Consider the following 26,004-nt stretch of genomic DNA (forward strand, 5'->3'; position numbering starts at 1 on the left):
GACAACGGTCCACTTTGATGATTTGGAATTGCTCAACTCTCGCCATAGACAAGCATTTCACATTTCTGAGCAATTCCAAACATAACTTGTTCTACTCGGATCGTTACGTTATGAAACATTGAACGAAAGCTACACTAGCAAGTCAGGATTCTAAGAACACTAAATGGAGTACAACAGTACACATTGATGCTTTGGAAATGCTCAACTCTCTTCATATACGAGCGTTTCTCATTTTTGTGCAATTCCAAACATAACTTGGTCTATTCGCATCGTTACCTTACGAAACGTTAAACGAAACCTAAACTACCAAGTCAGACTTCTAAGAACACTAAAAGGAGTACAACAGTACACATTGAGTCTTTTGAATTGCTCAACTCTCTCCATAGATGAGCGTTTCACATTTTTGTTAAATTTCAAACATAACTTGGTCTATTCGCATTGTTACCATATGAAACGTTGAACGAAACCTAAACTAGCAAGTCAGACTTCTAAGAACACTAAATGGAGTACAACGGTACACATTGATGCAAGGGAATTGCTCAACTCTCTCCATAGATGAGCGTGTCACGTTTTTATGCCATTTGAAACATAAAACATAACTTGGTCCACTCACAACGATACCTTATGAAACGTTGAACGAAAGCTAAACTAGTAAGTCAAACTTCTAAGAACACTAAATAGAGTACAACCAAATACATTGATGCTATGGAATTGCTCAACTCTCTCCATAGATGAGCGTTTCACGTTTTTGTGCCATTTCAAACATAACATGGTCCATTTGCATCGTTACCTTACGAAAAATTGAACGAAACCTAAACTAGCAGGTCACACTTCTAAGAACACGAAATGGAGTACAACGTACACATTGATGCTTTGGAATTGCTCAACTCTCTCCATAGATGAGCGTTTCACATTTTTGTGCCATTTCAAACATAACTTGGTCAACTAGCATCGTTACCTTACGAAACGTTGAACGAAAGCTAAACTAGCAAGTCAAACTTCTAAGAACACTAAATGGAGAACAAAGGTCCACTTTGACGCTTTAGAATTGCTCAACTCTCGCCATAGACAAGGATTTCACATTTCTGACCAATTCCAAACATAACTTGTTCTACTAGCCGCGTTACGTTACGAAACGTTGAATGAAAGCTAAACTAGTAATTCAGACTTTCAAGAACACTAAATGGAGTATAACGGTACACATTGATGCATTGGAATTGCTCATTTCTCTCCATATACGAGCGTTTCTCGTTTCTGTGCTATTTCAAACATAACTTGGTCTATTCGCATTGTTACCTTACGAAACGTTGAATGAAAGCTAAACTAGCTAGTCAGACTTCTAAGAACACTAAATAGAGTACAATGGTACACATTGATGCTCTGGAATTCCTCAACTCTCTCCAAAGACAAGTACTTCACGTTTTTGTGCCATTTCAAGCATAACTTGGTCCACTCGCATCGATACCTTACGAAACGTTGAACGAACCCTAAACTAGCAAGTCAGACTTCTAAGAACACTAAATGGAGTACAACGGTACACATTGATGCTTTGGAATTGCTCAACTCTCTCCATAGATGAGCGTTTCATATTTTTGTGCCTTTTCAAACATAACTTGGTCTATTAGCATCTTTATCGTACGAAACGTTGAACGAAAGCTAAACTAGCAAGTCAGACTTCTAAGAACACTAAATGGAGAATAAAGGTCCACTTTGACGCTTTGGAATTGCTCAACTCTCGCCATAGAAAGGGATTTCACATTTCTAAGCAATTCCAAACATAACTTGTTCTACTCGTATTGTTACATCACGAAACGTTGAACGAAAGCTAAATTGGCAATTCAGACTTCTAAGAACACTAATTGGAGTAGAACGGTACACATTGATGCTTTGCATTTGCTCATTTCTCTTCATATACGAGTGTTTCCCGTTTTTGTGCAATTTCAAACATAACTTGGTCTATTCGCATTGTTACCTTACGAAACGTTGAACGAAAGCTAAACTAGCAAGTCAGACTTCTAAGAACACTAAATAGAGTACAATGGTACACATTTATGCTCTCGAATTGCTCAACTCTCTCCGTAGACAAGCATTTCACGTTTTTGTGCCATTTCAAACATAATTTGGTCCACTCGCATCGTTACCTTATGAAACGTTGAACGAAACCTAAACTAGCAAGTCAGACTTCTAAGAACACTAAATGGAGTACAATGGTACACAATGATGCTTTGGAATTGCTCAACTCTCTCCATAGATGAGCGTTTCATGCTTTTGTGCCATTTCAAACATAACTTGGTGCATTCACATCGTTACCTTATTACACATTCAACGAAAGCTAAACTAGCGAGTCAGACTGCTAAGAACACTAAATAGAGTACAATGGTCCACATTGATGCTTTGGAATCTCTTAACTCTCTCAATGGATGAGCGTTTCACGTTTATGCGCCATTTCAAACATAACTTGGTCCACTCGCATCGTTACCTTACGAAACGTTGAACGAAACCTAAACTAGCAAGTCAGACTTCTAAGAACACTAAATGGAGTACAACGGTACACAGTGATGCTTTGGAATTGCTCAACTCTCTCCATAGATGAGCGTCTCACGTTTTTGTGACATTTGAAACATAACTTGGTCCACTCACGTCATTACCTTACGAAACGTTGAACGAAAGCTAAACTAGTAAGTCAAACCTCTAAGAACACTAAATAGAGTACAACAAAATACATTGATGCTATGGAATTGTTCAACTCTCTCCATAGATGAGCGTTTGACGTTTTTGTGCCATTTCAAACATAACTTGGTCCACTCGCATCGTTACCTTACGAAACGTTGAACGAAAGCTAAATTAGCAAGTCATACTGCTAAGGACACTAAATAGAGTACAACGGTACATATTGATGCTTGGGAATCCCTCAATTCTCTCCATAGATGAGCGTTTCACGTTTATGCGCCATTTCAAACGTAACTTGGTCCACTCACATCGTTACCTTACGAAACGTTGAACGAAAGCTAAACTAGCAGGTCAGACTGCTAAGAACACTAAAGAGAGCACAACGGTACACATTGATGCTTTGGAATTGCTCAACTCTCTCCATAGACAAGCATTTCACGTTTTTGAGCCATTTCGAACATAACTTGGTCCACTCACATCGTTACCTTACGAATCGTTGAACGAAACCTAAACTTGCAAGTCATACCTCTAAGAACACTAAATGGAGTACAATGGTACACATTGATGCTTTGGAATTGCTCAACCCTCCCCATAGACGAGCGTTTCACGTTTTTGTGCCATTTCAAACATAACTTGGTGTATTCGCATCGTTAACTTACGACACGTTGAACGAAAGCTAAACTAGCAAGTCAGACTGCTAAGAACACTAAATAGAGTACAACGGTACACATTCATGCTTTGGAATTGCTCAACTCTCTCCATAGACAAGCATTTCACGTTTTTGAGCCGTTTCAAACATAACTTGGTCCACTCACATCGTTACCTTAGGAAACGTTGAAGGAAACCTAAACTAGCAAGTCAGACTTCTAAGAACACTAAATGGAGTACAATGGTACACATTGATGCTTTGGAATTGCTCAACCCTCTCCATTGATAAGCGTTTCAGGTTTTTGTGCCATTTCACTCATAACTTGGTCTATTCGCATCGTTGCCTTAGGACACGTTGAACGAAAGCTAAACTAGCAAGTCAGACTGCTAAGAACACTAACTAGAGTACAACGGTACACATTGATGCTTTTGAATCTCTCAACTCTCTCCATAGATGAGCGTGTCTAGTTTATGCACCATTTCAAACGTAACTTGGTCCACTCGCATCGTTACCTTCTGAAACGTTGAACGAAACCTAAACTAGCAAGTCAGACTTCAAAGAACACTAAATAGAGTACTACACATTGGTGCTTTGGAATTGCTCAACGCTCTCCATAGATGAGCGTTTCACATTTTTTTGCCATTTCAAACATAACCTGGTCTATTCGCACCGTTACCTTACGACCCGTTGAACGAAAGCTAAATTAGCAAATCGGACTACTAAGAACACTAAATAGAGTACAGCGGTATACGTTGATGCTTTGGAATCTCTCAACTCTCTCCATAGATGAGCGTTTCACGTTCATGTGCCATTTCAAACGTAACTTGGTCCACTCGCATCGTTAGCTTATGAAACGTTGAACGAAATCTAAACTAGCAAGTCAAACTGCTAAGAACACTAAATAGAGTAAAACGATGCACATTAATGCTTTGGAATTGCTAAACTCTCTCCATAGACAAGCATTTCATGTTTTTGTGCCATTTCAAACATAACTTGGTCCACTCGCATCGTTACCTTATGAAACTTTGAACGAAACCTAAACTAGCAAGTCAGACTTCTAAGAACACTAAATCACTAAATGGAGTACAATGGTACACATTGATGCTTTGGAATTGGTCGACCCTCTCCTTAGATGAGCGTTTCACATTTTTATGCGATTTCAAACATAACTTGGTCTATTCGCAACGTTACCTTACGACACGTTGAACGAAAGCTAAACTAGAAAATCAGACTGCTAAGAACACTAAATAGAGTACAGCGGTTGATGCTTTGGAATCTCTCAACTCTCTCCATAGATGAGCGTTTCACGTTTATGCGCCATTCCAAACTTAACTTGGTCCACTTGCATCGTTACCTTACGAAACGTTGAACGAAAGCTAAACTAGTAGGTCAAACTTCTAAGAACACTAAATAGAGTACAAAAAAATACATTGATGCTATGGAATTGCTCAACTCTCTCCATAGATGAGTGTTTCATTTTTTTTTGCCATTTCAAACATAACTTGGTCCACTCGCATCGTTACCTTACAAAACGTTGAACGAAACCTAAACTAGCAAGTCAGACTTCTAAGAACACTAAATGGAGTACAATAGTACACATTGATGCATTGGAATTGCTCAACTCTCTCCATAGATGAGCATGTCATGTTTTTGCGCCATTTGAAACATGACTTGGTCTACTCACATCGTTACCTTACGAAACGTTGAACGAAACCTTAACTAGCAAGTCAGACTTCTTAGAACACTAAATGGAGGACAACAGTACAGATTGATGCTTTGGAATTGCTCAACTCTCTCCATAGATGAGCGTTTCACATTTTCGTGCCATTTCAAACATAACTTGGTCTATTCGCATTGTTACCTTATGAAACATTGAACGAAAGCTAAACTAGCAAGTCAGACTTCTAAGAACACTAAATAGAGTACAATGGTACACATTGATGCTTTGGAATTGCTCAACTCCCTCCATAGATGAGCGTTTCACATTTTTATGCCATTTCAAACATAACTTGGTCTATTCACATCGTTACCTTATAGCACGTTACACGAAAGCTAAAATAGCAAGTCAGACTGCTAAGAACACTAAATAGAGTACAACGGTAGACATTGATGCTTTGGAATCTCTCAACTCTCTCCATAGATGAGCGTTTCACATGTATACATAATTTCAATCGTAACTTGGTCCACTCGCGTCGTTACCTTATGAAATGTTGAACGAAACCTAAACAAGCAAGTCTGACTTCTAAGAACACTAAATGGAGTACAATGGTACACATTGATGCTTTGGAATTGCTCAACTCTCTTCATAGATGAGCGTTTCACTTTTTCTGCCATTTCAAACATAACTTGGTCTATTCGCATCGTTACCATACGACACGTTCAACGAAAGCCAAACTAGCAAGTCAGACTTCTAAGAACACTAAACGGAGTACAACGGTACACGTTGATGCTTTGGAATTGCTCAACTCTCTCCATAGATAAGCATGTCATGTTTTTGTGCCATTTCAAACATAGCTCGGTCCTTTCGCATCGTTACCTTACGAAACATTGAACAAAACCAAAACTAGCAAGTCAATGGTCCACTTTGCCACTTCAGAATTGCTGAACTCTCGCCATAGACAAGCATTTCAAATTTCTGAGCAATTCCAAATATAACTTGTTCTACTCGCGTCATTACGTTATGAAACGTTGAACGAATGCTACACTAGCAAGTCAAACTGCTAAGAACAATAAATGGAGTACAACGTTACACATTGATGCTTTGGAATTGCTCAACTCTCGCCATAGACAAGCATTTCACATTTCTAATCAATTCCAAACATAACTTGTTCTACTCGCATCGTTACGTTATGAAACGTTGAACGAAAGCTAAATTAGCAAGTCAAACTGCTAAGAACAATAAATGGAGTACAACGGTACACATTGATGCTTTGGAATTGCTCAACTCTCTCCATATACGAGCGTTTCTTATTTCTACGTAACTTCAAACATAACTTGATCTATTTGCATCATTCCTTACGAAACGTTGAACGAAAGCTAAACCAGTAATTCAGACTTCTAAGAACACCAAATAGATTACAATGGTACAGATTAATGCTTTGGAATTGCTAAACTCTCTCCATAAATGAGCGTTTCACGTTTTTGTGCCATTTCAAACATAACTTGGTCAATTCGTACCGTAACGTCACCTTACGAAACGTTCAACGAAAGCTAAACAAGTAAGTCTAACTTCTAAGAACACTAAATAGAGTACAATGAAATACATTGATGCCTTGAAATTGCTCAACTCTCTACATAGATGAGCGTTTCACGTTTTTGTGCCATTTCAAACGTAACTTGGTCCACTCGCATCGTTACCTTATGAAACGTTGAACGAAACCAAAACTAGCAAGTCAGACTTCTAAGAACACTAAATAGAGTACAGCGGTATACGTTGATGCTTTGGAATCTCTCAACTCTCTCCATAGATGAGCGTTTCACGTTCATGTGCCATTTCAAACGTAACTTGGTCCACTCGCATCGTTAGCTTATGAAACGTTGAACGAAATCTAAACTAGCAAGTCAAACTGCTAAGAACACTAAATAGAGTAAAACGATGCACATTAATGCTTTGGAATTGCTAAACTCTCTCCATAGACAAGCATTTCATGTTTTTGTGCCATTTCAAACATAACTTGGTCCACTCGCATCGTTACCTTATGAAACTTTGAACGAAACCTAAACTAGCAAGTCAGACTTCTAAGAACACTAAATCACTAAATGGAGTACAATGGTACACATTGATGCTTTGGAATTGGTCGACCCTCTCCTTAGATGAGCGTTTCACATTTTTATGCGATTTCAAACATAACTTGGTCTATTCGCAACGTTACCTTACGACACGTTGAACGAAAACTAAACTAGAAAATCAGACTGCTAAGAACACTAAATAGAGTACAGCGGTTGATGCTTTGGAATCTCTCAACTCTCTCCATAGATGAGCGTTTCACGTTTATGCGCCATTCCAAACTTAACTTGGTCCACTTGCATCGTTACCTTACGAAACGTTGAACGAAAGCTAAACTAGTAGGTCAAACTTCTAAGAACACTAAATAGAGTACAAAAAAATACATTGATGCTATGGAATTGCTCAACTCTCTCCATAGATGAGTGTTTCATTTTTTTTTGCCATTTCAAACATAACTTGGTCCACTCGCATCGTTACCTTACAAAACGTTGAACGAAACCTAAACTAGCAAGTCAGACTTCTAAGAACACTAAATGGAGTACAATAGTACACATTGATGCATTGGAATTTCTCAACTCTCTCCATAGATGAGCATGTCATGTTTTTGCGCCATTTGAAACATGACTTGGTCTACTCACATCGTTACCTTACGAAACGTTGAACGAAACCTTAACTAGCAAGTCAGACTTCTAAGAACACTAAATAGAGTACAACAGTACAGATTGATGCTTTGGAATTGCTCAACTCTCTCCATAGATGAGCGTTTCACATTTTTGTGCCATTTCAAACATAACTTGGTCTATTCGCATTGTTACCTTATGAAACATTGAACGAAAGCTAAACTAGCAAGTCAGACTTCTAAGAACACTAAATAGAGTACAATGGTACACATTGATGCTTTGGAATTGCTCAACTCTCTCCATAGATGAGCGTTTCACATTTTTATGCCATTTCAAACATAACTTGGTCTATTCACATCGTTACCTTATAGCACGTTACACGAAAGCTAAAATAGCAAGTCAGACTGCTAAGAACACTAAATAGAGTACAACGGTAGACATTGATGCTTTGGAATCTCTCAACTCTCTCCATAGATGAGCGTTTCACATGTATACATAATTTCAATCGTAACTTGGTCCACTCGCGTCGTTACCTTATGAAATGTTGAACGAAACCTAAACAAGCAAGTCTGACTTCTAAGAACACTAAATGGAGTACAATGGTACACATTGATGCTTTGGAATTGCTCAACTCTCTTCATAGATGAGCGTTTCACGTTTTTCTGCCATTTCAAACATAACTTGGTCTATTCGCATCGTTACCATACGACACGTTCAACGAAAGCCAAACTAGCAAGTCAGACTTCTAAGAACACTAAACGGAGTACAACGGTACACGTTGATGCTTTGGAATTGCTCAACTCTCTCCATAGATAAGCATGTCATGTTTTTGTGCCATTTCAAACATAGCTCGGTCCTTTCGCATCGTTACCTTACGAAACATTGAACAAAACCAAAACTAGCAAGTCAACGGTCCACTTTGCCGCTTCAGAATTGCTGAACTCTCGCCATAGACAAGCATTTCAAATTTCTGAGCAATTCCAAATATAACTTGTTCTACTCGCGTCATTACGTTATGAAACGTTGAACGAATGCTACACTAGCAAGTCAAACTGCTAAGAACAATAAATGGAGTACAACGTTACACATTGATGCTTTGGAATTGCTCAACTCTCGCCATAGACAAGCATTTCACATTTCTAATCAATTCCAAACATAACTTGTTCTACTCGCATCGTTACGTTATGAAACGTTGAACGAAAGCTAAATTAGCAAGTCAAACTGCTAAGAACAATAAATGGAGTACAACGGTACACATTGATGCTTTGGAATTGCTCAACTCTCTCCATATACGAGCGTTTCTTATTTCTACGTAACTTCAAACATAACTTGATCTATTTGCATCATTCCTTACGAAACGTTGAACGAAAGCTAAACCAGTAATTCAGACTTCTAAGAACACCAAATAGATTACAATGGTACAGATTAATGCTTTGGAATTGCTAAACTCTCTCCATAAATGAGCGTTTCACGTTTTTGTGCCATTTCAAACATAACTTGGTCAATTCGTACCGTAACGTCACCTTACGAAACGTTCAACGAAAGCTAAACAAGTAAGTCTAACTTCTAAGAACACTAAATAGAGTACAATGAAATACATTGATGCCTTGAAATTGCTCAACTCTCTACATAGATGAGCGTTTCACGTTTTTGTGCCATTTCAAACGTAACTTGGTCCACTCGCATCGTTACCTTATGAAACGTTGAACGAAACCAAAACTAGCAAGTCAGACTTCTAAGAACACTAAATAGAGTACAGCGGTATACGTTGATGCTTTGGAATCTCTCAACTCTCTCCATAGATGAGCGTTTCACGTTCATGTGCCATTTCAAACGTAACTTGGTCCACTCGCATCGTTAGCTTATGAAACGTTGAACGAAATCTAAACTAGCAAGTCAAACTGCTAAGAACACTAAATAGAGTAAAACGATGCACATTAATGCTTTGGAATTGCTAAACTCTCTCCATAGACAAGCATTTCATGTTTTTGTGCCATTTCAAACATAACTTGGTCCACTCGCATCGTTACCTTATGAAACTTTGAACGAAACCTAAACTAGCAAGTCAGACTTCTAAGAACACTAAATCACTAAATGGAGTACAATGGTACACATTGATGCTTTGGAATTGGTCGACCCTCTCCTTAGATGAGCGTTTCACATTTTTATGCGATTTCAAACATAACTTGGTCTATTCGCAACGTTACCTTACGACACGTTGAACGAAAGCTAAACTAGAAAATCAGACTGCTAAGAACACTAAATAGAGTACAGCGGTTGATGCTTTGGAATCTCTCAACTCTCTCCATAGATGAGCGTTTCACGTTTATGCGCCATTCCAAACTTAACTTGGTCCACTTGCATCGTTACCTTACGAAACGTTGAACGAAAGCTAAACTAGTAGGTCAAACTTCTAAGAACACTAAATAGAGTACAAAAAAATACATTGATGCTATGGAATTGCTCAACTCTCTCCATAGATGAGTGTTTCATTTTTTTTTGCCATTTCAAACATAACTTGGTCCACTCGCATCGTTACCTTACAAAACGTTGAACGAAACCTAAACTAGCAAGTCAGACTTCTAAGAACACTAAATGGAGTACAATAGTACACATTGATGCATTGGAATTGCTCAACTCTCTCCATAGATGAGCATGTCATGTTTTTGCGCCATTTGAAACATGACTTGGTCTACTCACATCGTTACCTTACGAAACGTTGAACGAAACCTTAACTAGCAAGTCAGACTTCTTAGAACACTAAATGGAGGACAACAGTACAGATTGATGCTTTGGAATTGCTCAACTCTCTCCATAGATGAGCGTTTCATATTTTCGTGCCATTTCAAACATAACTTGGTCTATTCGCATTGTTACCTTATGAAACATTGAACGAAAGCTAAACTAGCAAGTCAGACTTCTAAGAACACTAAATAGAGTACAATGGTACACATTGATGCTTTGGAATTGCTCAACTCCCTCCATAGATGAGCGTTTCACATTTTTATGCCATTTCAAACATAACTTGGTGTATTCACATCGTTACCTTATAGCACGTTACACGAAAGCTAAAATAGCAAGTCAAACTGCTAAGAACACTAAATAGAGTACAACGGTAGACATTGATGCTTTGGAATCTCTCAACTCTCTCCATAGATGAGCGTTTCACATGTATACATAATTTCAATCGTAACTTGGTCCACTCGCGTCGTTACCTTATGAAATGTTGAACGAAACCTAAACAAGCAAGTCTGACTTCTAAGAACACTAAATGGAGTACAATGGTACACATTGATGCTTTGGAATTGCTCAACTCTCTTCATAGATGAGCGTTTCACGTTTTTCTGCCATTTCAAACATAACTTGGTCTATTCGCATCGTTACCATACGACACGTTCAACGAAAGCCAAACTAGCAAGTCAGACTTCTAAGAACACTAAACGGAGTACAACGGTACACGTTGATGCTTTGGAATTGCTCAACTCTCTCCATAGATAAGCATGTCATGTTTTTGTGCCATTTCAAACATTGCTCGGTCCTTTCGCATCGTTACCTTACGAAACATTGAACAAAACCAAAACTAGCAAGTCAATGGTCCACTTTGCCGCTTCAGAATTGCTGAACTCTCGCCATAGACAAGCATTTCAAATTTCTGAGCAATTCCAAATATAACTTGTTCTACTCGCGTCATTACGTTATGAAACGTTGAACGAATGCTACACTAGCAAGTCAAACTGCTAAGAACAATAAATGGAGTACAACGTTACACATTGATGCTTTGGAATTGCTCAACTCTCGCCATAGACAAGCATTTCACATTTCTAATCAATTCCAAACATAACTTGTTCTACTCGCATCGTTACGTTATGAAACGTTGAACGAAAGCTAAATTAGCAAGTCAAACTGCTAAGAACAATAAATGGAGTACAACGGTACACATTGATGCTTTGGAATTGCTCAACTCTCTCCATATACGAGCGTTTCTTATTTCTACGTAACTTCAAACATAACTTGATCTATTTGCATCATTCCTTACGAAACGTTGAACGAAAGCTAAACCAGTAATTCAGACTTCTAAGAACACCAAATAGATTACAATGGTACAGATTAATGCTTTGGAATTGCTAAACTCTCTCCATAAATGAGCGTTTCACATTTTTGTGCCATTTCAAACATAACTTGGTCCACTCGCGTCGTTACCTTGCGAAACGTTAAACGAAAGCTAAACTAGTAAGTCAAACTTCTAAGAACACTAAATAGAGTACAACCAAACACACTGACGCTTTGGAATTGCTCAACTCTCTCCATAGATGAGGGTGTCACGTTTTTGTGCCATTTCAAACATAACTAAGTCCACTCGCATCGTTATCTTACGAAACGTTGAACGAAACGTATTCTAGCAAGTCACACTTCTAAGAACACTAAATAAAGTACAACAGTACACATTGATGCTTTGGAATTGCTCAACTCTCTCCATAGATGAGCTTTTCACGTTTTTGCGCCATTTGAAACATAACTTGGTCCACTCGCATCGTTACCTTACGAAACGTTGAACGAAACCTAGACTAGCAAGTCAGACTTCTAAGAACACTAAATGGAGTACAATGGTACACATTGATGCATTGCAATTGCTCAACTCTCCCCATAGATGAGCGTTTCACGTTTTTATGCCATTTCAAACATAACTTGGTCTATTCGCATCCTTACCTTACGACACGTTGAACGAAAGCTAAACTAGCAAGTCGGACTTGTAAGAACGCTAAATAGAGTACAATGGTACATATTGATGCTTGGGAATTGCTCGACTCTCTCTATAGCTGAGCGTTTCACGTTTTTGTGCCATTACAAACATAACTTGGTCCACTCGCATCGTTACCTTACGAAACATTAAACGAAAGCTAAACTAGTAAGTCAACCTTCTAAGAACACTAAATAGAGTACAACCAAATACATTGATGCTTTGGAATTGCTTAACTCTTTCCATAGATGAGCGTTTCACGTTTTTGTGCCATTTCAAACATAACTTGGTCCACTCGCATCGTTACCTTATGAAACGTTGAACAAAACCTAGACTAGCAAGTCAGACTTCTAAGAACACTAAATGGAGTACAATGGTACACATTGATGCATTGGAATTGCTCAACTCCCTCCATAGATGAGCGTTTCACGTTTTTATGCCATTTCAAACATAACTTAGTCTATTCGCATCCTTACTTTGCGACACGTTGAACGAAAGCTAAACTAGCAAGTCGGAGTTGTAAGTACACTAAATAGAGTACAATGCTACACATGGATGCTTTGGAATTGCTCAACTCTCTCTATAGCTGAGGGTTTCACGTTTTTGTACCATTTCAAACATAACTTGGTCCACTCGCATCGTTCCCTTACGAAACGTTGAACGAAACCTAGACTAGCAAGTCAGACTTCTAAGAACACTAAATGGAGTACAATGGTACACATTGATGCATTGGAATTGCTCAACTCTCTCCATAGATGAGCGTTTCACGTTTTTATGCCATTTCAAACATAACTTGGCCTATTCGCATCGTTACCTTACGAGACGTTGAACGAAAGCTAAACTAGCAAGTCAGACTGCTAAGAACACTAAATAGAGTACAACGGTACACATTGATGCTTTGAAATCTCTCAACTCTCTCCATAGATGAGCGTTTCATGTTTATGCGCCATTTCAAACGTAACTTGGTCCACTTGCATCGTTACCTTACGAAACGTTGAACGCAATCTAAACTAGCAATTCAGACTGCTAAGAACACTAAATAGAGCACAACGATGCACATTAATGCTTTGGAATTGCTCAACTCTCTCCATAGACAAGCATTTCATGTTTTTGTGCAATTTCAAACATGACTTGGTCCACTCGCATCGTTACGTTATGAAATGTTGAACGAAACCTAAACTAGCAAGTCAGACTTCTAAGAACACTAAATGGAGTACAATGGTACACATTGATGCTTTGGAATTGCTCGACCCTCTTCTTAGAGGAGCGTTTCACGTTTTGGTGCCATTTCAAACATAACTTGGTCTATTCACACCGTTACCTTACGACACGTTGAACGAAAGCTAAACTAGCAAGTCAGACTGCTAAGAACACTAAATAGAGTACAACGGTATAATTGATGCTTTGGAATCTCTCAACTCTCTCCATAGATGAGCGTTTCACATTTATGCGCCATTTCAAACGTAACTTGGTCCACTCGCATCGTTACTTTACGAAACGTTAAACGAAAGCTAAACTAGCAAGTCAGACTTCTAAGAAGACTAAATGGAGTACAACAGTACACACTGATGCTTTGGAATTGCTCAACTCTCTCCATAGATGAGCGTGTCACGTTTTTGTGCCGTTTGAAACATGACTTTGTCCACTCACATCGTTACCTTACGGAACGTTGAACGAAACCTAAACTAGCAAGTCAGACTTCTTAGAACACTAAATGGAGGACAACAGTACAGATTCATGCTTTGGAATTGCTCAACTCTCTCCATAGATGAGCATTTCACATTTTTTTGCCAGTTCAAACATAACTTGGTCTATTCGCATCGTTACCTTACGACACGTTGAACGAAAGCTAAAATAGCAAGTCAGACTGCTAAGAACACTAAATAGAGTACAACGGTAGACATTGATGCTTTGGAATCCCTCAACTATCTCCATAGATGAGCGTTTCACATTTGTACGGAATTTCAAACGTAAATTGGTCCACTCGCGTTGTTGCCTTACGAAATGTTGAACGAAACCTAAACTAGCAAGTCAGACTTCGAAGAACACTAAATGGAGTACAACGGTACACATTTATGCTTTGGAATTGCTCAACTCTTTCCATAGATGAGCGTGTCACGTTTTTGTGCCATTTGAAACAGAACTTGGTCTATTCGCATCGTTACCATACGAGACGTTGAACGAAAGCCATACTAGTACTTCAGACTTCTAAGAAGACTAAATGGAGTACAACGGTACACGTTGATGCTTTGGAATTGCTCAACTCTCTCCATAGATAAGCGTGTCACGTTTTTGTGCCATTTCAAACATAACTCAGTCCTCTCGCATCGTTACCTTACGAAACATTGAAGAAAACCAAAACCTGCAAGTCGATGGTCCACTTTGACGCTTTAGAATTGCTCAACTCTCGCCATAGACAAGCATTTCAAATTTCTGAGCAATTCCAAACATAACTTGTTCTACTCGCGTCGTTACATTATGAAACGTTGAACGAATGCTACACTAGCAAGTCACACTTCTAAGAAATGCTCAACGCTCTCCATATACGAGCGTTCATCCTTTTTGTTCAATTTTAAATTTAACCTGGTCTATTCCCATCATTACCTTACGAAACGTTGAACGAAAGCTAAACTAGCAAGTCTGACTTTTAAGAACACTAAATAGAGTACAATGGTACAGATTGATGCTTTGGGATTGCTCAACTCTCTCCATAGATGAGCGTTTCACGTTTTTGGTCCACTCATATCGTTACCTTATGAAACGTTGAACGAAAGCTAAACTAGCAAGTCAGACTTCTAAGAACACAAAATAAAGGACAACGGTCCACTTTGACGCTTCAAAATTGCGCAACTCTCGCCATAGACAAGCATTTCACATTTCTGATCAATTCCAAACATAACTTGTTCTACTCGCATAGTTACGTTACGAAACGTTGAACGAAAGCTAAATTAGCAAGTCAGACTTCTAAGAACAATAAATGGAGTACAATGGTACAGATTAATGCTTTGGAATTGCTAAACTCTCTCCATAAATGAGCGTTTCACGTTTTTGTGTCATTTCAAACATAACTTGGTCAATTCGTACCGTAACGTCACCTTACGAAACGTTCAACGAAAGCTAAACTAGTAAGTCTAACTTCTAAGAACACTAAATAGAGTACAACGGTACACATTGATGCTTTGGAATTGCTCAACTCTCTCCATAGATGAGCGTTTCACGTTTTTGTGCCATTTCAAACATAACTTGGTCCACTCGCATCGTTACCTTACGAAACGTTAAACGAAAGCTAAACTAGTTAGTCAAACTTCTAAGAACACTAAATAGAGTACAACGGTACACATTGATGCTTTGGAATTGCTCAACTCTCTCCATAGATGAGTGTTTCCCGTTTTTGCACCATTTGAAACATAACTTGGTCCACTCGCATCGTTACCTTACGAAACGTTGAACGAAACTTAGACTAGCAAGTAAGACTTCTAAGAACACTAAATGGAGTACAATGGTACACATTGATGCATTGGAATTGCTCAACTCTCTCTACAGCTGAGCGTTTCACGTTTTTGTGCCATTTCAAACATAACTTTGTCTATTCGTATCGTTACCTTAGGAAACGTTGAACGAAAGCTAAACTAGTAAGTCAGACTTCAGAGAACACTAAATAGAGTACAACGAAATACATTGATGCTTTGGAATTGCACAACTCTCTCCATAGATTAGCGTTTCACGTTTTTGTGCCATTACAAACATAACTTGGTCCACTCGCATCGTTACCTTACGAAACGTTGAACGAAACCTAAACTAGCAAGTCAGACTTCTAAGAACACTAAATAGAGTACAACGGTACACATTGATGCTTTGGAATTGCTCAACTCTCTCCATAGATGAGCGTTTCACGTTTTTGTGTCATTTCAAACATAACTTGGTCCACTCGCATCGTTACCTTACGAAACGTCGAACGAAACCTAGACTAGCAAGTCAGACTTCTAAGAACACCAAATGGAGTACAATGGTACACATTGATGCATTGGAATTGCTCAACTCTCTCCATAGATGAGCGTTTCACGTTCTTATGCCATTTCAAACATAACTTGGTCTATTCGCATCCTTACCTTACGACACGTTGAACGAAAGCTAAACTAGCAAGTCGGACATCTAAGAACATTAAATAGAGTACAATGGTACATATTGATGCTTTGGAATTGCTCGACTCTCTCTATAGCTGAGCATTTCACGTTTTTGTGCCATTTCAAACATAACTTGGTCCACTCGCATCGTTACCTTACGAAACGTTAAACGAAAGCTAAACTAGTAAGTAAAACTTCTAAGAACACTAAATAGTGTACAACCAACTACATTGATGCTTTGGAATTGCTCAACTCTCTCGATAGATTAGCGTGTCATGTTTTTGTGCTGTTTCAAACATAACTTGGTCCACTCGCATCGTTACCTTACGAAACGTTGAACGAAACCTAAACTAGCAAGTCAGACTTCTAAGAACACTAAATAGAGTACAACGGTACACATTGATGCTTTGGAATTGCTCAACTCTCTCCATAGATGAGCGTTTCACGTTTTTATGCCATTTCAAACATCACATGGTCCACTCGCATCGTTACCTTAGGAAACGTTGAACGAAAGCTAAACTAGTAAGTAAAACTTCTAAGAACACTAAATAGTGTACAACCAACTACATTGATGCTTTGGAATTGCACAACTCTCTCCATAGATGAGTGTTTCACGTTTTTATGCCATTCCAAACATAACTTGGTCCACTCGCATCGTTACCTTATGAAACGCTGAACGAAACCTAGACTAGCAAGTCAGACTTCTAAGAACACTAAGTAGAGTACAACGGTACACATTGATGCTTTGGAATTGCTCAACTCTCTCCATAGATGAGCGTTTCACGTTTTTATGCCATTTCAAACATCACATGGTCCACTCGCATCGTTACCTTACGAAACGTTGAACGAAAGCTAGACTAGCAAGTAAGACTTCTAAGAACACTAAATGGAGTACAATGGTACACATTGATGCTTTGGAATTGCTCAACTCTCTCCATAGATGAGCGTTTCACGTTTTTATGCCATTTCAAACATAACTTAGTCTATTCGCATCCTTACCTTACGACACGTTGAACGAAAGCTAAACTAGCAAGTCGGACTTCTAAGAACACTAAATAGAGTACAATGGTACATATTGATGCTTTGGAATTGCTCAACTCTCTCTATAGCTGAGCGTTTCACGTTTTTGTACCATTTCAAACATAACTTAGTCTATTCGTATCGTTACCTTAGGAAACGTTGAACGAAAGCTAAACTAGTAAGTCAGACTTCAGAGAACACTAAATCGAGTACAACGAAATACATTGATGCTTTGGAATTGCTCAACTCTCTCCATAGATTAGCGTTTCACGTTTTTGTGTCATTTCAAACATAACTTGGTCCACTCGCATCGTTACCTTACGAAACGTTGAACGAAACCTAGACTAGCAAGTCAGACTTCTAAGAACACTAAATAGAGTACAATGGTACATATTGATGCTTTGAAATTGCTCGACTCTCTCTATAGCTGAGCGTTTCACGTTTTTGTGTCATTTCAAACATACCTTGGTCTATTCGCATCCTTACCATATGACTCGTTGAACGAAAGCTAAACTAGCAAGTCGGACTTCTAAGAACACTAAATAGAGTACAATGGTACATATTGATGCTTTGGAATTGCTCGACTCTCTCTATAGCTGAGCGTTTCACGTTTTTGTGCCATTTCAAACATACCTTGGTGCACTCGGATCGTTACCTTACGAAACGTTAAACGAAAGGTAAACCAGTAAGTCAAACTTCTAAGAACACCAAATAGAGTATAACCAAATACATTGATGCTTTGGAATTGCTCAACTCTCTCCATAGATGAGCGTTTCACCTTTTTTTGCCATTTCAAACATAACTTGGTCCGCTCGCATCGTTACCTTACGAAACGTTGAACGAAACCTAGACTAGCAAGTCAGACTTCTAAGAACACTAAATAGAGTACAACAGTACACATTGATGCTTTGGAATTGCTTAACTCTCTCCATAGATGAGCGTTTCACGTTTTTATGCCATCTCAAACATAACTTGGTCCACTCGCATCGTTACCTTACGAAACGTTGAACGAAACCTAGACTAGCAAGTAAGACTTCTAAGAACACTAAATGGAGTACAATGGTACACATTGATGCTTTGGAATTGCTCACTCTCTCCATAGATGAGCGTTTCACGTTTTTATGCCATTTCAAACATAACTTAGTCTATTCGCATCCTTACCTTACGACACGTTGAACGAAAGATAAACTAGCAAGTCGGACTTCTAAGAACACTAAATAGAGTACAATGGTACATGTTGATGCTTTGGAATTGCTCAACTCTCTCTATAGCTGAGCGTTTCACGTTTTTGTGCCGTTTCAAACATAACTTAGTCTATTCGTATCGTTACATTAGGAAACGTTGAACGAAAGCTAAATTAGTAAGTCAGACTTCAGAGAACACTAAATAGAGTACAACGAAATACATTGATGCTTTGGAATTGCTCAACTCTCTCCATAGATTAGCGTTTCACGTTTTTGTGCCATTTCAAACATAACTAGGTCCACTAGCATCGTTACCTTACGAAACATTGAACGAAAGTTAAACTAGTAAGTTAGACTTCAGAGAACACTAAATAGAGTACAACGAAATACATTGATGCTTTGGAATTGCTCAACTCTCTCCATAGATTAGCGTTTCACGTTTTTGTGCCATTTCAAACATAACTTGGTCCACTCGCATCGTTACCTTACGAAACGTTGAACGAAACCTAGACTAGCAAGTCAGACTTCTAAGAACACTAAATAGAGTACAATGGTACATATTGATGCTTTGAAATTGCTCGACTCTCTCCATAGCTGAGCGTTTCACGTTTTTGTGCCATTTCAAACATACCTTGGTCTATTCGCATCCTTACCTTATGACTCGTTGAACGAAAGCTAAACTAGCAAGTCCGACTTCTAATAACACTAAATAGAGTACAATGGTATATATTGATGCTTTGGAATTGCTCGACTCTCTCTATAGTTGAGCGTTTCACGTTTTTGTGCCATTTCAAACATACCTTGGTGCACTCGCATCGTTACCTTACGAAACGTTAAACGAAAGCTAAACCAGTAAGTCAAACTTCTAAGAACACCAAATAGAGTATAACATAATACATTGATGCTTTGGAATTGCTCAACTCTCTCCATAGATGAGCGTTTCACGTTTTTATGCCATTTGAAACATAACTTGGTCCACTCGCATCGTTACCTTACGAAACGTTGAACGAAACCTAGACTAGCAAGTCAGGCTTCTAAGAACACTAAATGGAGTACAATGGTACACATTGATGCATTGGAATTGCCCAACTCTCTCCATAGATGAGCGTTTCACGTTTTATGGCATTTCACACATAACTTAGTCTATTCGCATCCTTACCTTATGACACGTTGAACGAAAGCTAAACTAGCAAGTCGGACTTCTAAGAACACTAAATAGAGTACAATGGTACATATTGATGCTTTGGAATTGCTCAACTCTCTCTATAGCTGAGCATTTCACGTTTGTGTGCCATTTCAAACATAACTTAGTCTATTCGTATCGTTACCTTAGGGAAACGTTGAACGAAAGCTAAACTAGTAAGTCAGACTTCAGAGAACACTAAATAGAGTACAACGAAATACATTGATGCTTTGGAATTGCACAACTCTCTCCACAGATTAGCGTTTCACGTTTTTGTGCCATTTCAAACATAACTTGGTCCACTCGCATCGTTACCTTACGAAACGTTGAACGAAACCTAAACTAGCAAGTCAGACTTCTAAGAACACTAAATAGAGTACAACGGTACACATTGATGCTTTGGAATTGCTCAACTCTCTCCATAGATGAGCGTTTCACGTTTTTGTGCCATTTCAAACATAACTTGGTCCACTCGCATCGTTACCTTACGAAACGTCGAACGAAACCTAGACTAGCAAGTCAGACTTCTAAGAACACCAAATGGAGTACAATGGTACACATTGATGCATTGGAATTGCTCAACTCTCTCCATTGATGAGCGTTTCACGTTCTTATGCCATTTCAAACATAACTTGGTCTATTCACATCCTTACCTTACGACACGTTGAACGAAAGCTAAACTAGCAAGTCGGACATCTAAGAACATTAAATAGAGTACAATGGTACATATTGATGCTTTGGAATTGCTCGACTCTCTCTATAGCTGAGCATTTCACGTTTTTGTGCCATTTCAAACATAACTTGGTCCACTCGCATCGTTACCTTACGAAACGTTAAACGAAAGCTAAACTAGTAAGTAAAACTTCTAAGAACACTAAATAGTGTACAACCAACTACATGGATGCTTTGGAATTGCTCAACTCTCTCGATAGATTAGCGTGTCATGTTTTTGTGCTGTTTCAAACATAACTTGGTCCACTCGCATCGTTACCTTACGAAACGTTGAACGAAACCTAAACTAGCAAGTCAGACTTCTAAGAACACTAAATAGAGTACAACGGTACACATTGATGCTTTGGAATTGCACAACTCTCTCCATAGATGAGTGTTTCACGTTTTTATACCATTCCAAACATAACTTGGTCCACTCGCATCGTTACCTTATGAAACGTTGAACGAAACCTAGACTAGCAAGTCAGACTTCTAAGAACACTAAGTAGAGTACAACGGTACACATTGAATCTTTGGAATTGCTCAACTCTCTCCATAGATGAGAGTTTCACGTTTTTATGCCATTTCAAACATCACATTGTCCACTCGCATCGTTACCTTACGAAACGTTGAACGAAAGTTAGACAAGCAAGTAAGACTTCTAAGAACACTAAATGGAGTACAATGGTACACATTGATGCTTTGGAATTGCTCAACTCTCTCCATAGATGAGCGTTTCACGTTTTTATGCCATTTCAAACATAACTTAGTCTATTCGCATCCTTACCTTACGACATGTTGAACGAAAGCTAAACTAGCAAGTCGGACTTCTAAGAACACTAAATAGAGTACAATGGTACATATTGATGCTTTGGAATTGCTCAACTCTCTCTATAGCTGAGCGTTTCACGTTTTTGTACCATTTCAAACATAACTTAGTCTATTCGTATCGTTACCTTAGGAAACGTTGAACGAAAGCTAAACTAGTAAGTCAGACTTCAGAGAACACTAAATAGAGTACAACGAAATACATTGATGCTTTGGAATTGCTCAACTCTCTCCATAGATTAGCGTTTCACGTTTTTGTGCCATTTCAAACATAACTTGGTCCACTCGCATCGTTACCTTACGAAACGTTGAACGAAACCTAGACTAGCAAGTCAGACTTCTAAGAACACTAAATAGAGTACAATGGTACATATTGATGCTTTGAAATTGCTCGACTCTCTCTATAGCTGAGCGTTTCACGTTTTTGTGCCATTTCAAACATACCTTGGTCTATTCGCATCCTTACCTTATAACTCGTTGAACGAAAGCTAAACTAGCAAGTCGGACTTCTAAGAACACTAAATAGAGTACAATGGTACATATTGATGCTTTGGAATTGCTCGACTCTCTCTATAGCTGAGCGTTTCACGTTTTTGTGCCATTTCAAACATACCTTGGTGCACTCGCATCGTTACCTTACGAAACGTTAAACGAAAGCTAAACCAGTAAGTCAAACTTCTAAGAACACCAAATAGAGTATAACCAAATACATTGATGCTTTGGAATTGCTCAACTCTCTCCATAGATGAGCGTTTCACGTTTTTTTGCCATTTCAAACATAACTTGGTCCGCTCGCATCGTTACCTTACGAAACGTTGAACGAAACCTAGACTAGCAAGTCAGACTTCTAAGAACACTAAATAGAGTACAACGGTACACATTGATGCTTTGGAATTGCTTAACTCTCTCCATAGATAAGCGTTACACGTTTTTATGCCATTTCAAACATAACTTGGTCCACTCGCATCGTTACCTTACGAAACGTTGAACGAAACCTAGACTAGCAAGTAAGACTTCTAAGAACACTAAATGGAGTACAATGGTACACATTGATGCTTTGGAATTGCTCAACTCTCTCCATTGATGAGCGTTTCACGTTTTTATGCCATTTCAAACATAACTTAGTCTATTCGCATCCTTACCTTACGACACGTTGAACGAAAGATAAACTAGCAAGTCGGACTTCTAAGAACACTAAATAGAGTACAATGGTACATATTGATGCTTTGGAATTGCTCAACTCTCTCTATAGCTGAGCGTTTCACGTTTTTGTGCCATTTCAAACATAACTTAGTCTATTCGTATCGTTACCCTAGGAAACGTTGAACGAAAGCTAAATTAGTAAGTCAGACTTCAGAGAACACTAAATAGAGTACAACGAAATACATTGATGCTTTGGAATTGCTCAACTCTCTCCATAGATTAGCGTTTTACGTTTTTGTGCCATTTCAAACATAACTTGGTCCACTCGCATCGTTACCTTACGAAACGTTGAACGAAAGTTAAACTAGTAAGTCAGACTTCAGAGAACACTAAATAGAGTACAACGAAATACATTGATGCTTTGGAATTGCTCAACTCTCTCCATAGATTAGCGTTTCACGTTTTTGTGCCATTTCAAACATAACTTGGTCCACTCGCATCGTTACCTTACGAAACGTTGAACGAAACCTAGACTAGCAAGTCAGACTTCTAAGAACACTAAATAGAGTACAATGGTACATATTGATGCTTTGAAATTGCTCGACTCTCTCTATAGCTGAGCGTTTCACGTTTTTGTGCCATTTCAAACATACCTTGGTCTATTCGCATCCTTACCTTATGACTCGTTGAACGAAAGCTAAACTAGCAAGTCCGACTTCTAATAACACTAAATAGAGTACAATGGTATATATTGATGCTTTGGAATTGCTCGACTCTCTCTATAGTTGAGCGTTTCACATTTTTGTGCCATTTCAAACATACCTTGGTGCACTCGCATCGTTACCTTACGAAACGTTAAACGAAAGCTAAACCAGTAAGTCAAACTTCTAAGAACACCAAATAGAGTATAACATAATACATTGATGCTTTGGAATTGCTCAACTCTCTCCATAGATGAGCGTTTCACGTTTTTATGCCATTTCAAACATAACTTGGTCCACTCGCATCGTTACCTTACGAAATGTTGAACGAAACCTAGACTAGCAAGTCAGGCTTCTAAGAACACTAAATGGAGTACAATGGTACACATTGATGCATTGGAATTGCCCAACTCTCTCCATAGATGAGCGTTTCACGTTTTATGGCATTTCACACATAACTTAGTCTATTCGCATCCTTACCTTATGACACGTTGAACGAAAGCTAAACTAGCAAGTCGGACTTCTAAGAACACTAAATAGAGTACAATGGTACATATTGATGCTTTGGAATTGCTCAACTCTCTCTATAGCTGAGCATTTCACGTTTGTGTGCCATTTCAAACATAACTTAGTCTATTCGTATCGTTACCTTAGGGAAACGTTGAACGAAAGCTAAACTAGTAAGTCAGACTTCAGAGAACACTAAATAGAGTACAACGAAATACATTGATGCTTTGGAATTGCACAACTCTCTCCATAGATTAGCGTTTCACGTTTTTGTGCCATTTCAAACATAACTTGGTCCACTCGCATCGTTACCTTACGAAACGTTGAACGAAACCTAAACTAGCAAGTCAGACTTCTAAGAACACTAAATAGAGTACAACGGTACACATTGATGCTTTGGAATTGCTCAACTCTCTCCATAGATGAGCGTTTCACGTTTTTGTGCCATTTCAAACATAACTTGGTCCACTCGCATCGTTACCTTACGAAACGTCGAACGAAACCTAGACTAGCAAGTCAGACTTCTAAGAACACCAAATGGAGTACAATGGTACACATTGATGCATTGGAATTGCTCAACTCTCTCCATTGATGAGCGTTTCACGTTCTTATGCCATTTCAAACATAACTTGGTCTATTCACATCCTTACCTTACGACACGTTGAACGAAAGCTAAACTAGCAAGTCGGACATCTAAGAACATTAAATAGAGTACAATGGTACATATTGATGCTTTGGAATTGCTCGACTCTCTCTATAGCTGAGCATTTCACGTTTTTGTGCCATTTCAAACATAACTTGGTCCACTCGCATCGTTACCTTACGAAACGTTAAACGAAAGCTAAACTAGTAAGTAAAACTTCTAAGAACACTAAATAGTGTACAACCAACTACATGGATGCTTTGGAATTGCTCAACTCTCTCGATAGATTAGCGTGTCATGTTTTTGTGCTGTTTCAAACATAACTTGGTCCACTCGCATCGTTACCTTACGAAACGTTGAACGAAACCTAAACTAGCAAGTCAGACTTCTAAGAACACTAAATAGAGTACAACGGTACACATTGATGCTTTGGAATTGCACAACTCTCTCCATAGATGAGTGTTTCACGTTTTTATACCATTCCAAACATAACTTGGTCCACTCGCATCGTTACCTTATGAAACGTTGAACGAAACCTAGACTAGCAAGTCAGACTTCTAAGAACACTAAGTAGAGTACAACGGTACACATTGATGCTTTGGAGTTGCTCAACTCTCTCCATAGATGAGAGTTTCACGTTTTTATGCCATTTCAAACATCACATTGTCCACTCGCATCGTTACCTTACGAAACGTTGAACGAAAGTTAGACAAGCAAGTAAGACTTCTAAGAACACTAAATGGAGTACAATGGTACACATTGATGCTTTGGAATTGCTCAACTCTCTCCATAGATGAGCGTTTCACGTTTTTATGCCATTTCAAACATAACTTAGTCTATTCGCATCCTTACCTTACGACATGTTGAACGAAAGCTAAACTAGCAAGTCGGACTTCTAAGAACACTAAATAGAGTACAATGGTACATATTGATGCTTTGGAATTGCTCAACTCTCTCTATAGCTGAGCGTTTCACGTTTTTGTACCATTTCAAACATAACTTAGTCTATTCGTATCGTTACCTTAGGAAACGTTGAACGAAAGCTAAACTAGTAAGTCAGACTTCAGAGAACACTAAATAGAGTACAACGAAATACATTGATGCTTTGGAATTGCTCAACTCTCTCCATAGATTAGCGTTTCACGTTTTTGTGCCATTTCAAACAAAACTTGGTCCACTCGCATCGTTACCTTACGAAACGTTGAACGAAACCTAGACTAGCAAGTCAGACTTCTAAGAACACTAAATAGAGTACAATGGTACATATTGATGCTTTGAAATTGCTCGACTCTCTCTATAGCTGAGCGTTTCACGTTTTTGTGTCATTTCAAACATACCTTGGTCTATTCACATCCTTACCTTATAACTCGTTGAACGAAAGCTAAACTAGCAAGTCGGACTTCTAAGAACACTAAATAGAGTACAATGGTACATATTGATGCTTTGGAATTGCTCGACTCTCTCTATAGCTGAGCGTTTCACGTTTTTGTGCCATTTCAAACATACCTTGGTGCACTCGCATCGTTACCTTACGAAACGTTAAACGAAAGCTAAAC

The 26,004-nt window shown here is 38.6% G+C and overlaps 1 protein-coding gene across 1 annotated transcript in view; it reads right to left on the bottom strand.

Moving 5' to 3' along the window:
* The window catches only part of LOC119981873, a 166,604-nt gene that overhangs the window by 66,083 nt on the left and 74,517 nt on the right, over window positions 1-26,004 (bottom strand). The gene's annotated exons all lie outside the window — the stretch shown is intronic.

The sequence above is a fragment of the Tripterygium wilfordii genome, chromosome 17, assembly GCF_013401445.1.
Source record: "Tripterygium wilfordii isolate XIE 37 chromosome 17, ASM1340144v1, whole genome shotgun sequence".
Lineage (NCBI taxonomy): Eukaryota > Viridiplantae > Streptophyta > Magnoliopsida > Celastrales > Celastraceae > Tripterygium > Tripterygium wilfordii.